At 37.3% G+C, this 16,514-nt stretch overlaps 1 protein-coding gene across 1 annotated transcript in view; it reads left to right on the forward strand.

Moving 5' to 3' along the window:
• Positions 1 to 16,514, forward strand: part of smad1 (SMAD family member 1) — a 132,863-nt gene that overhangs the window by 19,112 nt on the left and 97,237 nt on the right. Inside the window, exon 2 of the mRNA XM_039750206.1 lies at positions 7,716 to 7,833. The gene's annotated coding sequence lies outside the window, so the exon portion shown is untranslated. The remainder of the gene's footprint in view (positions 1 to 7,715; positions 7,834 to 16,514) is intronic.

Consider the following 16,514-nt stretch of genomic DNA (forward strand, 5'->3'; position numbering starts at 1 on the left):
ATGGAGACTTGCACATATAAACAGTGATTATTAAGAAACAGGGTTTCTACCTTAACCAGGTTACCTGCGTGCAGAAAACCTGGAAAAGACATGTACACACACCAATTTAGCTCAGTCGGTAGAGCGGGTTGTCCAGCAATCGGAGGGTCGCAGGTTCGATCCTGGCTCCCGGCATGAGAATGCAGCTGTTGTGTCCTTGGGCAAGACACTTAACCTACCTTGCCTGCTGGTGGTGGTCGGAAGGATTGGTGGCGCCAGTGTTTGGCAGCCTCGCCTCTGTCAGTGTGCCCCAGGGCAGCTGTGGCTACAAAGTAGCTTATCATCACCAGCGTGTGAATATGTGTGTGAATGGGTGAATGACTGTTGTGTTGTGAAGCGCCTAGGGGGGGTTCTTGAACTCTAGTAGGCGCTATATCAAATACAGGCCATTTACCAATTGTGAGTAGAGATTTCCTAATTTTGATTTCTATGGTTGAATCTGGTCACTTAAATTAACACTGTGCATGGACAGTTCACACAGAGCCAGTGTTTCTCAGTCCTCGGTTCACCAAAAGGGGTACTCTGACATTTGTGTACATTTCTCCCATTTGGAATAGTCTCAATACAATAGGTTGAATATACCAAGTAGGAAAACGTGGGTCACGCCACCAGAATGGTTTTGAAACACTGCTGTGTAACATATGGAGAGATAATTCGGAGAAAATTAAGTAAATGAATAAATACACAAATGTATTGTGAAATGTGTCAATAAATAAAAAAAACACAACAGTCTCTGCTTTAATAATTCAATATTTCATGAATTATTTGTTGCCTGTGTCTTTATGTGCTTATTTTAGCATTTATTTCAGTGATATTGTCCACAATGTGAAACACAAAGAAATGAAAACTGTCATTTTTATAGGTCAAAGTTGGGAGGGATAATCTCTACCGAATATAGTGTTTTGTTTCGTGAACTGTTGGTGAAGCACATGCATTACGTTATGACTGTGCATGTAGGTAGCAGTTATGAGTGCAAGAAAAAAATTGCCCAGAATTACTAGGTGAAGTAGTTAATTCAAGAAGCTCTGGAGTGTCGGCTGTAAATGTGGGTTTTGATTGCCAAAGGTGTAGTCCAGTCTACCTGCGATTCACCGATTCAAATGCTTGTTTGCTCATGAACACATTCCATTTTCATTTACGAGAGAATGTTTTCCAGAGTTGGTTCTTTATTATTATTTTAGTAAAATTTGTGTAGGATGTTTTGAGAATTTTACTGGATAATTTAACTTTTTAAATATACGACAAGGGTACCTAGACATTTCTTTCATGAACATTTTTGATATTTTTTTCTGCTGGTCTCTGTAGACACCCACTATATCAAAGCCTTTATCTCCATCCCTTATGAAAATATGAGATTAAATATTTTTCTTGATTATCACTACACACTAGGCAGAGGAGAAAAATATTTTTGGATGTAGTATTCCTTTAATCCCTTGAAAGTATTTTGTACGGATTGTAAAGAGATCCTTAGGTTGCTGCAATTAACTTTGGCAGCATTTTATTAAAAGGTCACATTTTGGCTTTCTCACTCTAAAAATGCTGACTATGAGGTTAGTTCTGAAAATTGCTGTGTCAGTTTTAAATGTTGTGGTAAGGTTGTGTAATATGAAAACTTTCATTTTAGTCATATGCCTTAATTTAAGACGTTGAAGGTTTTTCCTGATGGTAGGAGGATGTAGCAGCCATGAACCTGCAGCCCCTGTTTTTGTCTAGAGTAATAAGCAAGATGATGTACATAAGAATGCGTTAGCTCAAATGATGCATCCGTTAGATTTTTGTTCACTTCATTTGTCTGGATCACTGGGAGATTTAAGTTTATACTGGCAGTTTCTTAAAGTAAATGTAGTATATGAAAGGGCTGCAAGGAAAATGCAGCATCTTGGAGTTCAGAGGTAAATTTAGATTGGAGCAGACATCATGGAAAAAGAAGTGGATGTTTGCAACCAACTGCTTTGTATTTATGCAGTGTTGTATTTACACAGTGCATCTTCACATTTGGTTTTAAATGACTTGGGATTCCAAATAGTCTCCCATCTGAATTTGCTGGTAAACATGCATCACAATTTTAAGTGTGAATTGCATGTTTTGATTCCCAAACTGATGCTTCTTTTTTGACCATATCATTGATACTTCCGGTATAGGATGTATAGACATATGTACTACCACTGAAGCAATATGCACAGACTACTTAATTGTCGGGAATAAGTCGAGGTTTTTGAGAAATGAATTGTGAAATTGTTAATAGGAGGTGGAAAAACAGTTGCAAACCAAAGTGGAGGACATTAAATGTGGTTTCCCTTTTCCATGCTGTTCATAATAGGCATAAACTTAATTTGCCATTGAGAGAAGGGGGTGTCCATGTAAACTGCCCATTCTTGTCTTCTCAGTTAATGTTTGGTGCGGCTCTGGATGAGATTTTCATGTTTTGTAGTGTTAAGAGTGCAACTGAGCACAGATGAGCCCACTGCATTTGCTTTGCCTTCAGTTTAGTGAAAACATGGTAATGTTCAGAATTTTTGGACAACTTGGTGAATTGCACTGAACTCCGGTCGAATAAAGAACTAATTCTGAGTGGATAATAATGGTGCAGTAGTCCGAGCAGGCCATCCACCTGAAGCTTAGCATGTTTGTCCCTGGCCAGTACTTTAATGGGAGACCATCTAGGTAAAGCTTGTGTTGTTGCTGGAACAGATGTTGGTGAGGCCAGAAAGGGGGTGTTTACCCTGTAGTCTGAATGTGGATCCCAATCCCCCAGTGCAGTGGCAGGGACACTATGCTGTAAAAATTGTACCGTCCTTTGCGATGAGATGTATAGCCGAGGTCCTGACTCTCTGTGGTCATTAAAGATCTTTCGGCATTCTTCATAAAGAGCTGGGTGTTTCTAGATGTCCAGGCTAAATTGCCCACTATGGTCTAGTCATTTTGGCCCCCTAATGTCTCTAATTTGCTATCTCTCTCATAGTGCTGGGCGGTATGACCAAAATTCTATATCATGGTATTTTTCAAAATTATACAGGTTTCACGGTATTCAACGGTATTTTTTTCCCCATGCATGAGTGGATATTACCCACATTTTCCACTGCAATTACTGCAGTAGACTGGCTAAGAATAACCTATTCCACTGTCATGAGCATTGTACATTGTACAAAAAAACATTAATACAGGTTTGCATGGCCCCATAAAGTGATAGTTTTCAAGGGGGTGGCACTAATGAAGAGATGGTATCGCATTGCATGACAGTTGCAGTCAAAATATAGAACCTTTCTATTGAACAAATTTTGCAAACAACTTAAACTAAAATTTTGACAACATATTTTCAACTATCCAAAGAGGAATTTAGACTTCGTAAAATATCCAGAGGTGCTTGTCAAAAGTTGTATTGCACTGAACATGTCTTAGAAAAGGAATAAATAGTAAATATTTTTAGTAAACCAACTACACTTTGTGTTAACGTTAACAATCTCTGTCCACTGACACGTTAAAGTGACTTTTTAAACAACTTTCCCATCGTTAAACTGCATAATATTTAAACTAATAAATCCTCTTCTTCTTTTGGCTGCTCCTGGTAGGGGTTGCCACAGCGGATCATCATGTTCAATATCTTTTTGTCCTCTGCATCTTGTTCTTTCACACCCATCACCTGCATGTCCTCTCTCACCATATCCATAAACCTTTGCTTAGGCCTCCCTCTTTTCCTCAACCCTCCTTCTCTTCTTCATATCTGCTTTTACCCCTTACCAGTCATACTGCCAACATTCAAAGTTCCTACCCTCAGTTCCACTCTTTACTTTCCTCCTCTCCTCCTGCCTCTGGACACGCCTCCCCCCTCTTCTTCTTCTTCGGCCAACAGTAGCCCAATTTCTGCCAGCACCCTGTTGGCTAACAGTACTGATGGCGATTGTTGTTAACACGGGGCTCGACTGATCCGGTATGGAAATTTGTATTGTTGTCCGCATATTGATTTGGCAAAATTTTACACCGGATGCCCTTCCTGACGTAACCCTCCCTATTTATCTGGGCTTGGGACCAGCACGAAGAAACACACTGGTTTGTGCATCCCCTGTGGCTGGGTTATTTAAATTAATAAATAATAGGAAGTTGCACTATTTTAATTAAACTAATAAATAATAACAAAATAAATAATAGTGTAACTTCCAGTAATAATACTATTACTTTAAGACTTCAAGCCCAGGTGCATTACACAGTATTCACAAAATAAGTGCAACTTGGTGATGACATCTTTACCAACTGAACCATCATTTAGGCAAATTGCATTAATATGGACTTTGCTTCAAGCTAAGCTACAGTATATATACATAAATAATAAAACTGCCACTTGCATTTATAATGCTATTTGTGGTATAGCCCTACGGAAGTGTATTAGGGCCACAGTGAAGAAAAAAAAAATAAGGACACTGAAGGAAAAAAATGTATATGGCGAGAATAAAGTCGACATGTTGACTTTATTCTCGACATTTCGACTTTATTCTTGCCGTTTATGTCGAGATTAAAGTCGACATTTACACTTTTTTCTTAGTTTATTTTGTCATTAAAGTAAAATGTCGTAAACTAAACTTCATCTTAAAATCAATGTTTCATTTACTAGACTTTCTCAAACCCCATCGTAAGTTAATGTAGCACATTCAATGCTTTGTGCTAAGTGTTCCCTGTCCTACTTGTTAATCGCTACGCGCTTCTTAAACTGACTTCCTCTGCACTAAGAGGAGGCACAGTTAGCGATCACCGCACAGAATGCATTCACTTCATGATACTCCAGCTCTCTGAAAATTTAGAATGCTAAGATAAATACTTGATATCATTTTCAAGATGAAATGCATTAAAGCAGGTATTAAACGTGCAGGGTCAATATACAGGGTGAGGCAGAAAGGACAGACTTCTTTACAAAATCGTGTATCCCCTGGCGGTCTTTTGTTCATTGGTGTACCTCGTGTACGAAGTGCTTTAACCCAACATAGGATAGTGTTATGAGCAGGAACAGCTTTATTTCTGTGGATATTGAAATGGCAACGAAACACGCGCTGAACTGTGGTAATAGATTGGTTGTTCTTGACAAAACAGTCGTATGCAAAAACGCGGCGTTCTATCGTCGACGGCTCCATGGCTTCAACTAAAAAGAAAATAAAAAAAATGCTAAGACTACCGCACATCTATCACTCCAGCTAGTGGTGAGTTCTAGCCATTTCAAAGACGTCCGTCCTTTCTGCCTCACCGTGTAGCATAACAAAACCCCACATCCTACATGACTTTGAAAGGAAACTGAAGCACGCCGAGTAAACCCACCAGAAAAACATTAAAATTCAAGGCAGGGAATACCCAGGACCCCCTTGCTGTGAGGCAGCAGTGCAACCTCCACACAACTGTGCCCCCACGTGATTAATACATACTTTAATGCATTTCATCATGAAAATGATATAAAGAATTAATCTTAGCATTCTAAATGTTCAGGGAGCAGGAATATCATGAAATTCTGTGTGGTGATCGCTGCCTATGCCTCATCTTAGTGCAAGACAAAGTCAGCTCGTGGAACACTTAACACAAAGCATTGAATGTGCTACATAACTGATCAGGTTTGAGAAAATCTAGTAAATTAAATATTCATTTTAAGATGAAGTTTAGTTGATGTTCTACTTTAATGACTAATTACGAGAATAAAGTCAACATGTCGACATTATTCTCATCATAAGCATTGAGATTAAAGTAGAAATGTTGAGAATAAAGTCAACATGTCGTCACACTATTACACAGTACCCAGGTACATTACACAGTATTGAAAAAATAAAACAAGTACAATTTGGCTTGCAGTATTATCCAGTAATATAGAAACAGTATTCACACATTTGAGCATAATGGTTCACATCCGACCTTTTAAAACCAGTATCTCCAGATAACAGACACGGCTCCTTTTTTTGGCAAAAGTTCTGTGTCGTCATGTTCAATTTTATCGTCTGCTACAGCTTCAGTTTCAAAATGTTCTCTGTCCATTTTCACTGTTGAATACTTCCACTAGCGTATTTATTCCATTGCATGCGTGTTTAGTGGTGCAGTAGTGAAAAAGGTGCCCCCTTAAACAGTTAAGCTACATAGCAAGGAGCATAATATGATTAATCCAGCAGTGAAGTATCTATCTAGAGACACAATATAAAGTGGGTACGGAAAGTATTCAGACCCCCTTCAATTTTTCACTCTTTGTTATATTGCAGCCATTTGCTAAAATCATTTCAATTTTTTCCCTCATTAATGTACACACAGCACCCCATATTGACAGACAAAAAAAAAAGAATTTTTGAAATTGTTGCAGATTTATTAAAAAAGAAAAACTGAAATATCACATGGTCCTAAGTATGTATTCAGACCCTTTGCTCAATATTTAGTAGAAGCACCCTTTTGAGCTAATACAGCCATGAGTCTTCTTGGGAAAGATGCAACAAGTTTTTCACACCTGGATTTGGGGATCCTCTGCCATTCCTCCTTGCAGATCCTCTCCAGTTCTGTCAGGTTGGATGGTAAACGTTGGTGGACAGCCATTTTTAGGTCTCTCCAGAGATGCTCCATTGGGTTTAAGTCAGGGCTCTGGCTGGGCCATTCAAGAACAGTCACAGAGTTGTTGTGAAGCCACTCCTTCGTTATTTTAGCTGTGTGCTTAGGGTCATTGTCTTGTTGGAAGACATTCGGCCCAGTCTGAGGTCCTTAGCACTCTGGAGAAGGTTTTTGTCCAGGATATCCCTGTACTTGGCCGCATTCATCTTTCCCTCGATTGCAACCAGTCATCCTGTCCTTGCAGCTGAAAAACACCCCCACAGCATGATGCTACCACCGCCATGCTTCACTGCGGGGACTGTATTGGACAAGTGAATACTTAGGACCATGTGAAATTTTTCTTTTTTAATCTGCAACAATTTCAAAAATTGTTTTTTTGTCTGTCAATATGGGGTGCTGAGTGTACATTAATGAGGAAAAAAAATAAATGATTTTAGCAAATGGCTGCAATATAACAAAGAGTGAAAAATTGAAGGGGGTCTGAATACTTTCCGTACCCACTGTACAATGAAATTATTCACACATGCATAAATTAGATATTAGCAACATAAAGTGCCAAGTGGAGTACACTTAGAAGTATGTATGCATGAAAGTTCTGCACATATGCAACACAAATCAGGCAGATAGTGCAGATTGGGTAATGTCAGCCCCATCTAACATGACTGCAACAGTTCTATAAGGTCACAGTGACCTCTCGTAGAGTCATGGTGTGCTGAGAAATGAAAGTCTAAGCTGGCCACACAATGAATTTTAATGGAAAATGTAATTGAGAAAGGTTGTTGGTGAATCCAACAAATGTGCTTTGAATTTCACTAATAAACATTGGTCACCAATGGGAATACCACAGACATTTTCAACAATATTTTATACAGATCCTTTTCAAATGCCATTCTAAGGATCTTTAGTGGAATAACTTTAAAGTTTGTTTTTAGACTACAAGGTCTGACACGACAGCTTAAGTAACATTTTCAAGGTCACAAATGGAAACAAAGGTGGAGACTGAATAAAAATAACATGTATATTACCTTTCCATAGTATATACAGGCATCCCTCACTGTATAGCATTTTACACGATTTTGCATGTATGGCATTAATCCTGTGATACTTTTTTGTCTTAGGAACCGCAACAAAGAATTTCTCAACTTTAGAAGGACCTGGAATAATTTGTAATTGTGCACCACCAATGCTGACACTGGATGAGAAAATGACCTATACCTGAATCTAAATAATACAAAGGTAATTAACATATGTTTAAAAGTTGCAGTTGCATCTTGATTGAAGACTTTAACCCAACATCATGTGGGTGTTTATTTTAATAAGAAGTAATGTGAGTGCTATACAGTATTATAGTCATATGTGATTTTGCGCAAACCTCCTGTGTGTGTGTTGTTTTCTATGTTATTGTTAATCTAATGTTAAGTTTGAATCATAATTTGCACAAAACTGGTAAGGCTCTTCTCAGGAGTTGTTGAGAGGTTTAGAAAACCAACCCATTTCGATACTTTGTGGATGATATATAAGAAAATGTATTTGATGTACAAATATGAAATATTCAATACATTTGCTGCACTCTCCAGAATCAAATGAAATGTAGTCCATATCCGAATGATCCGTTGAGCCCTCTTGCATTGGTTAATGTACAGTGCAGCCAGACAGCATTCACAGCGCATCAGTTTTTCCACATTTTATGTTACAGCCTTATTCCAAAATGAATTAAATTAATTTTTTTCCTCAGAATTCTATACACAACACCCCATAATGACAACGTGAAAAAAGTTTCATCGTCCCACTTTATTCCAGAAGTACTACTAGTTTGATTTGCTGTAAACCACCTGTGTGATCCAGTGCACTATTGGAGAAATCCTTTAAGGACAGAGTAGATCGATGTAGATTTTTTTTTTTTTTAAGAAATGTGATGCTTAGTAAAAGAAACATTGCATTTAATATCACAGTTTTATTTCATTGGTTGTGACAGCTCCTGTAGCTGTAAATATTTCAGAATCCAATGCGTTGTGGAGTGAACCTGCAAGATTTGTATTGGACTTCTTTTGTAGTATCCACCTGTGTACCTTTATTGTACTTGTATATGACATCCATTTTAAGAACATATTAAAATAGACTGAAGCCAAAAACATTTTTCAGTAGGATGGCTGAAATATTTTTTGCATATACTGAGGCAAAGAAAAGTTCTCAAAATATATTTACTCAGTGAAACACTTCTGTAAATAGAAGTAGGCCAGAGTAATACCAGGTCAGTATTTGAGATTGACAACAAGGTCCCGTAAATGCTGGTTTACAGGCACAGACGCAAAAAGTATTAAAACATACTAAATTTAAACGGTTGCCTTCTTTTGACAGACATTGTTTGCACCAAAAACATTCATCCAGTATTCCAAGTATGATTTAATGTACTCGTGCACTCTATTAGTACTTCGTTGAAGAGCCAGTCACATTTTAGTAAAAATGAATGTAGTTCTTATTGCTTTAGAGGGACAGAAATGTCCACTATTTAAGGGAACCAATGTATTGTTAAGAAAAATGTTAATAAAATGTATTTTTAATTGACATTTAAGTAAATATGCATTTTTTTTGTTTGTGTTTTACTGCATACACAAACACAGAATACAGATTTCACTCATTCAAGGAGGAAGAAGTCAGAGTGTATTTATATGACTGCTGCATTACAGAGTTAAATGCAGCAACAGTTTTAAACCCTGTTTTATGGGTAGTGTGTAGAGATGTGCATTTATTTTATCTTTGCTTCTGGGTAAGCATGTGGATGCGATGTAACATTAATCAGCAGTGCCTCCGCTGATCTGCTAAACTAATTTAAAAAATGGTTCAATACAAAGTGCATTTAGTGACAGACATCTTTTAGATGGGTTTGCTATTCAAGTTAAAATGAGGGGTGACTACAATATGTTGCATCTAAGAAATTTTATCTATTGTAGAAAAGAATGTTTAGGGCACAGTGTCAACTACTTAAGCTCTTTGCTTCAGTATTTTCTCAATTTGTTTTCCCTCCATTATGTGCCCATCAGTGCAGTTTACAATTTTTACTTTCTGAGCCTGACGGGTCTGCTGTTTAGCTTAATTTTGCAAGAACTGCCTTTTGAAATGTATATGCTGTCTTGGTTTTTTTATTTTTGTAGCACTTTTATATATTTGTATGCATTTGCTAGTATATGTATATGTGTGTGTATGTGTATATATATATATATATATATATATATATATATATATATATATATATATATATATATATATATATATATATATATATAAAAAAAATAAATAAATAAACATAAGCAAAATACCCGCGCTTTGCAGCGGAGAAGTAGGTGTTAAAGAAGTTATGAAAAAGGAAACATTTTAAAAATACCGTAACATGATTGTTAATGTATTTGTTTTGTGAGTGTTGCTGTCATCAAGGATTTGATTATCATGATTTGTTTCAATCAGGTTCGTATTTGGAGGATGTGTTGTGTTCAAGTTACATTCCAGGTTTGTCTAGTCTATCCCTGACCTTCTCATCTTTGTTGTCAACCGTTGTAAAGATAACAGGTTTCATTCATCGAAGTGGTCACTACCCAAATCGGTACTCGTGAATCTAAGATGTTCAACAGGCATTCCTGGCATTAAGTTGTGGATTTGCCTGTGAATATTTAGTGGCAGCGTGTCTATAAACGTAAAAAAAGTTTCTCTCACACTTTCACTGAGTTTGTGCCAAACACTATTCTATCCCTGACCATCTCATCTTCGTTTGCATAAGCACAGTCCTTCACCCGCGAATATTTAGCGGCAGCGTGTCTGTTGGATTGCTGCTGATGGACGGCCTTATGTGAGCAGGCACTCAATTACGTGGGAGGCGTGATGATGCGGGACGCATCCAGCCTAACTTTTGTAAGTAAGCCTCAAGGAATGAGCCTGCCAAATTTCAGCCTTTTACCAACACGGGAAGTTGGAGAATTAGTGATGAGTCAGTCAGTCAGTGAGGGCTTTGTCTTTTATTAGTATAGATATAGATATAGAGATATAGATATAGATATATATATATATATATATATATATATATATATATATATATATATATATATATATATATATATATATATATATATATATATATATATATATATATATATATATAAATAAAAACTGCATTGATTTGTATGGATTGCAATAAAATTAATAAAACAAAGATGTGTGTGTGTGTATGTATGTGTGTATATGTATATATATATATATCTATCCATCTCTGTCTCTATCTGTATGTATAAATGTTTTTGATCTCTTGGAAATTTGCTTGTAGCTAGTAGTGGGGATGCTCCATCAGGTCTAGTAGAAGAAATTATTATTCTTCTGATATGGATTTTGAGAAAACCGTTTTACTGATATGCTAAAAATGAGGGGGGAAACTGGCAAAAAAATTAACAACTTAAATCACAAAACTTTAAATAACAAATGTATGTGTATTTGAAAGGAAGCAGAAAATGTCAGTGTTGGTGTTTTAGTGTCTTAAAGGTATCTGTTTTGTTTGTGAATTATTCGTAATAAGTGAGCATACCCCTGTAGAGAATGTTACCCACAGTACTGTGCAGGTCAGCGTGATTGATGAATTTATGTAAACAGGGTGACAGAAAAGGAAGAAGCTGAGTCTTGTGCTTTGTTTGTTTAGCAGCAGCAGTGTAAACTAGTGGGCAAAACAGATAGAGAAGCTACACTTTTATCATTTCATGACGTGAATACCTGCAGTTGAATCTACATACAGTATATGAAAAGCAGAATATTAAGAAGCATTTTGATGGATACTAGGATTGTTTCTGTTCACAATTAATCAGTAATGTTTTATAAAAGTTTTCTCAAAAACTATTATATATTCAGGTAGGCCTTATGAAGGGTAAATGGCCAAAATGTGCCTTTTAACTTTCTTTCCTTTTCAGCATGGAAATAACCTTTAATCTCTTATACTATAATGGTATCTACTGAAACCATCGAAATTTTTAAATTATATCATATTATGTATTTTTGGCTTATCTGCCCACTTTAACTAGTAGCAGTAAGCCCAGATCAGCTTTACAGGTGCTGGTCATAAAATTAGAATATCATGACTAAGTTTTGATTTATTTCAGTAATTCCATTCAAGAAGTGAAACTTGTATATTAGATTCCTTCATTACGCACAGACTGATGTATTTCAAATGTTTATTTCTTTTAATTTTGATGATTATAACTGACAACTAATGAAAGTCCCAAATTCAGTATCTTGGAAAATTAGAATATAAATTAAGACCAATGCAAAAAAGGATTTTTAGAAATGTTGGCCAACTGAAGGTTATGAACATGAAAAGTATGAGCATGTACAGCACTCAATATTTAGTTGGGGCTCCTTTGGCCTGGATTACTGCAGCAATGCGGCGTGGCATGGAGTCGATCAGTCTGTGGCACTGCTCAGGTGTTATGAGAGCCCATGTTGCTCTGATAGTGGCCTTCAGCTCTTCTGAATTGTTGGGTGTGGTGTATTGCATCTTTCTCTTCACAATACCCCATAGATTTTCTATTGGGTTATGGTCAGGCAAGTTTGCTGGCCAATCAAGAACAAGGATACCATGGTCCTTAAACCAGGTACTGGTAGTTTTGGCACTTTGTGCAGGTGCCAGGTCCTGTAGGAAGCAGGAAGCATGAAGTCCTCTAAAATTTCCTGGTAGACGGCTGCGTTGACCTTGGACCTCAGAAAACACAATGGACCAACACCAGCAGATGACATGGCACCCCAAACCATCACTGACTGTGAAAACGTTACACTGGACCTCAAGCAACATGGATTCTGTGCCTCTCCTCTCTTCCTCCAGACTCCGGGACCTTGATTTCCAAAGGAGATGCAAAATTTACTTTCATCAGAGAACATAATTATTTTGGAAGACACAGCAGCAGTCCAGTCGAGACGCTTCTGACGCTGTCTCTTGTTCAAGAGTGGCTTGACACAAGGAATGTGACAGCTGAAACCCATGTCTTGCATACGTCTGTGTGTGGTGGTTCTTGAAGCACTGATTCCAGCTGCAGTCCACTCTTTGTGAATCTCACCCACAGTTTTGAATGGGTTTTGTTTCACAATCCTCTCCAGGGTGTGGTTATCCCTATTGCTTGTACACTTTTTTTCTACCACATCTTGTCCTTCCCTTTGCCTCTCTATTAATGTGCTTGAACACAGAGCTCTGTGAACAGCCAGCCTCTTTAGCAATGACCTTTTGTGTCTTGCCCCCCTTGTGTAAGGTGTCAATGGTCGTCTTTTGGACAACTGTCAAGTCAGCAGTCTTCCCCATGATTGTGTAGCCTACAGAACTAGACAGAGAGACCATTGAAAGGCTTTTGCAGGTGTTTTGAGTTAATTAGCTGATTAGAGTGTGGCAGCAGGTGTCTTCAATATTGAACCTTTTCACAATATTCTAATTTTTCGAGATACTGAATTTGGGACTTTCATTACTTGTCAGTTATAATCATCAAAATTAAAAGAAATAAACATTTGAAATACATCAGTCTGTGTGTAATGAATGAATCTAATATACTGTACAAGTTTCACTTTTTGAATAGAATTACTGAAATAAATCAACTTTGTCATGATATTCTAATTTTATGACCGGCACCTGTAAATTTACATTTTATCCTGTGAAGAATAAAGGTAAAGAAGTGCATGTCTGCAGACATTCTTTCGTTCTCTGCTGTATTTTTCATAAAGAACTGTCAAGTAAAATATGCATATTATCCTCAGACATGTGTCCATGGCCTATCATGACAGCGTTAGGAATAAAGCAAGAAACAGCCATAGGCTGCCAGTTAACCCCAGGGCCCACTCACAAACTTTGATTTTAACAAAGTACTTTGTTCAATTCAGACTTTGTTACTCCGGCTGCTAACTAGGGTCTAGCCAATGGTCGATAATAGCATCCATTACTAATCGGCTAGATACGTCATCAGTGTAAACAGACATTGTGTGTTTGCTGCAAACATTTGTGCCAAAACTGCAGCTCTCAATTTTTTATTTATTTTTTAATATCGGATACCTCAGAAGATCACAGGCAGGCTTGGGGTGCATGAGATTCCTATGCTTTGCTACACGTAGCAGGAGTATGCTGTTAGTTGAGGGAAGACAGATTGATCATTGCATCACACAGAAAGTTTGAATTGGAAGAGTGTGAGTTTTTGTATGTTTGTGGTGGCGTGGTGATGCTTCTTTGGTCTTGTCGGCAGTGCTTAAAGTTGGCCGGTACCCACTGTTTGAATTTTCAAGGAGACAAAGTCATTCTTATCCTGATTACTTCTATATCATATACAGGTGCTCCATCCTGTCCCTGTCATGTAAAATTAATAACACATTGGGAGGAGGAATAAGGCACTGACTAAATAAGAGTACTGCCAATAATTTCTTTCCAGTTTAAGATAATATAATTGTACTGTGTACACAAGATTATAAATCTGAAATAAACCTGGAGAATTATAAAGAAGCACCTTACATTTTTTTTTTATACTAGGGGAAGTCAAAAAGTAAAGGGACATTTGAGAAATGGGGCATTTATTCTAATGATGGAAATGTGAAACATATCTTATTTTTCTACATAACATCCCTGGACTTCAATGCACTTTTCCCAATGTTTCACAAGTTTTTTGATTCCGTCGGGGGAAAAAAAGTTTTTCGGTTGCATCTGCAACCAATTTTGCACCGCATCAATGACTTCTTCATCACTTGCAAATCTTCTTCCCCTTAGCGCTTCTTCCTTGTTCTTCCCAAGTTCTTCCCTCTTTGAAGCTCTCTATCTATTCGTAGATCTTGCTTCGCGATAAACAGTTGTCACCATACTGTGCTTGCATTCGACGAATAATGTCCGCAGGTTTAACACCTTCCGCAAACAAAAAGCGAATCACTGCCCTCATTTCCTCCTTGGTGCAAATCGACAATGGAGCTGTCTTGTTTAACGGTCTGCTACACTCCAACGAATAACGGTGGAATAAGAGTTACACGTTGTATAGAAGTATTGGCGACTACACTCATTCAGTGCTGGATACGAGCAGTGTTACCAAACTCTGAAAAGAGAAATTAAAAAAATTCCTTTACTTTTTGACTTCCCCTCGTATAAAGCCAGTGTCTGTCCTCTTGCATGCACGCTGTATATTTCAGCTCGGCATACCATTTAGCACTTAGCTTTATGTACTTTTTGTGGAACATCATTTGTGTGCTTGATAATAAAAGGCAAAATATGTATTATAGCCAAGGCACAATTAAACACAAGTATGACTTTTTTTTTTTTTTTGTAGTACGTATACCCAGTAATATTCCTGTTCAGAAGAAAGTAGTAAGTGAACAACTGAAGACGCAGTGTTTAAATGGATAAAAGTAATTAATTACTTCCCTTTTTGTGGTGGTAGACATTTATTCAAGTCCATTTTATGATAAGGTGGATCTAATTTTAGTTTTGTGCCAAAACAGCACCGTGCTTTGTAGTGATTTTAAAAGAACTTGCAATGAATTATCTTTTGAATTATCACAATAACATTATTGAACACCACTACATGTGCTGAGTTGCAGAAATCTGTGAGACAGCAATACAGCTGTGTCCTGAGCTAAAACTCTCCATTGAAGTGTAGACACTATGGGCAAAGCGGCTACTTATTCAAAATCCACAAGCATCTCTCCAGCTAAGGCCCCATTCCCTTAAAGCCCAAGGCTGTGGCATCACACCGTTGATGGTTTGAAATGACATCACATAGCTCTGCTGCTGACTTAGTCTGTTGTAAATGTTTGGGCTGAACTACAAGCTCAGACTTCTGCTAAATAATTTATTAATTTGTAAATTATTTATTGGAGATTTTAAATCTCACTCCTCTAAAAGACCCCTCAAGGTTTATATATGTGTGTGTGTTTCCAGTTCACCACCTGCTACAATGTCTCTCTTGACCACTGTCATGCTAATATTGATTATACTTAATTCTCAAGGGCATTACCATATTATAGATCTCATCTCAACATGGTTCATCTTCCATCAGCCTCTTAATGGCAGCTGAGACTGATAAAACTCTAACGGCGATGTTCTACTGAAAAGATTATGACACTTTGGGACAGTTTGGTTTGCAGCTACTTGGATTTTCTCACTGATACAATAGAGTCGGCAGCATTTTTCTCCCCTGGATTGGTTTGTTGTAAGGATTCTGTTATTTCAGGTAAGATTTACCTCAAAATTTAAAGAATCAATAAACGTAGAGTACCTGTCTACGTATGGACCCAGTAGCGGGACGGTTTTTGTGCATGTAATGATTAGCAACAAAATACAGGAATTAATACACCAAAACAAAAACCTGCTTTAACATAAATGTAGTAAAATCTGGAATGGTCCTTGAGTTAGTGTGTGCAAGCTCAAGTTTCATTTTCCAGCTATGCCCCATGGCTTCCATTATAAAACGCCAGGACAGGCGCTGTATTTTAAAAATTGAAAGAAAATGGAACACAATTTCAACCACCTTATGGTTCTCTTTAATCCTCATCCCATTTCAATTTAAGAAAGTGAGGTGAAATTAACATATAAAATGATGCAATCATTTGTAAAGTTGGTGATCAGAGCCTTAAATTGTAGCAAAGCTGAAGTTGTACAATTAACTTTAGTTAATTTAATCTCCAAAGAAAGCTACAGGCAATTCCAGAATGCTTGACATACCAAGAGCATCCCAATTTGTGGCACATCCAAAATACATGAGGGAGATGGAGGCTTGATGATGTTTATCATAAGTTGCATCAAATGTTTGGTAATCTGAGTTTGCAAAGATGAGTGTAGCACAAAAAATGTAGTGATATTTTAAGTAGTCACAGCAGATGGATTGCATTTGCTGATATTGTTTTAACATTTCACATTTTTCTGTGTAATTTTCTAC

Source organism: Polypterus senegalus, chromosome 4, assembly GCF_016835505.1.
Source record: "Polypterus senegalus isolate Bchr_013 chromosome 4, ASM1683550v1, whole genome shotgun sequence".
NCBI lineage: Eukaryota > Metazoa > Chordata > Cladistia > Polypteriformes > Polypteridae > Polypterus > Polypterus senegalus.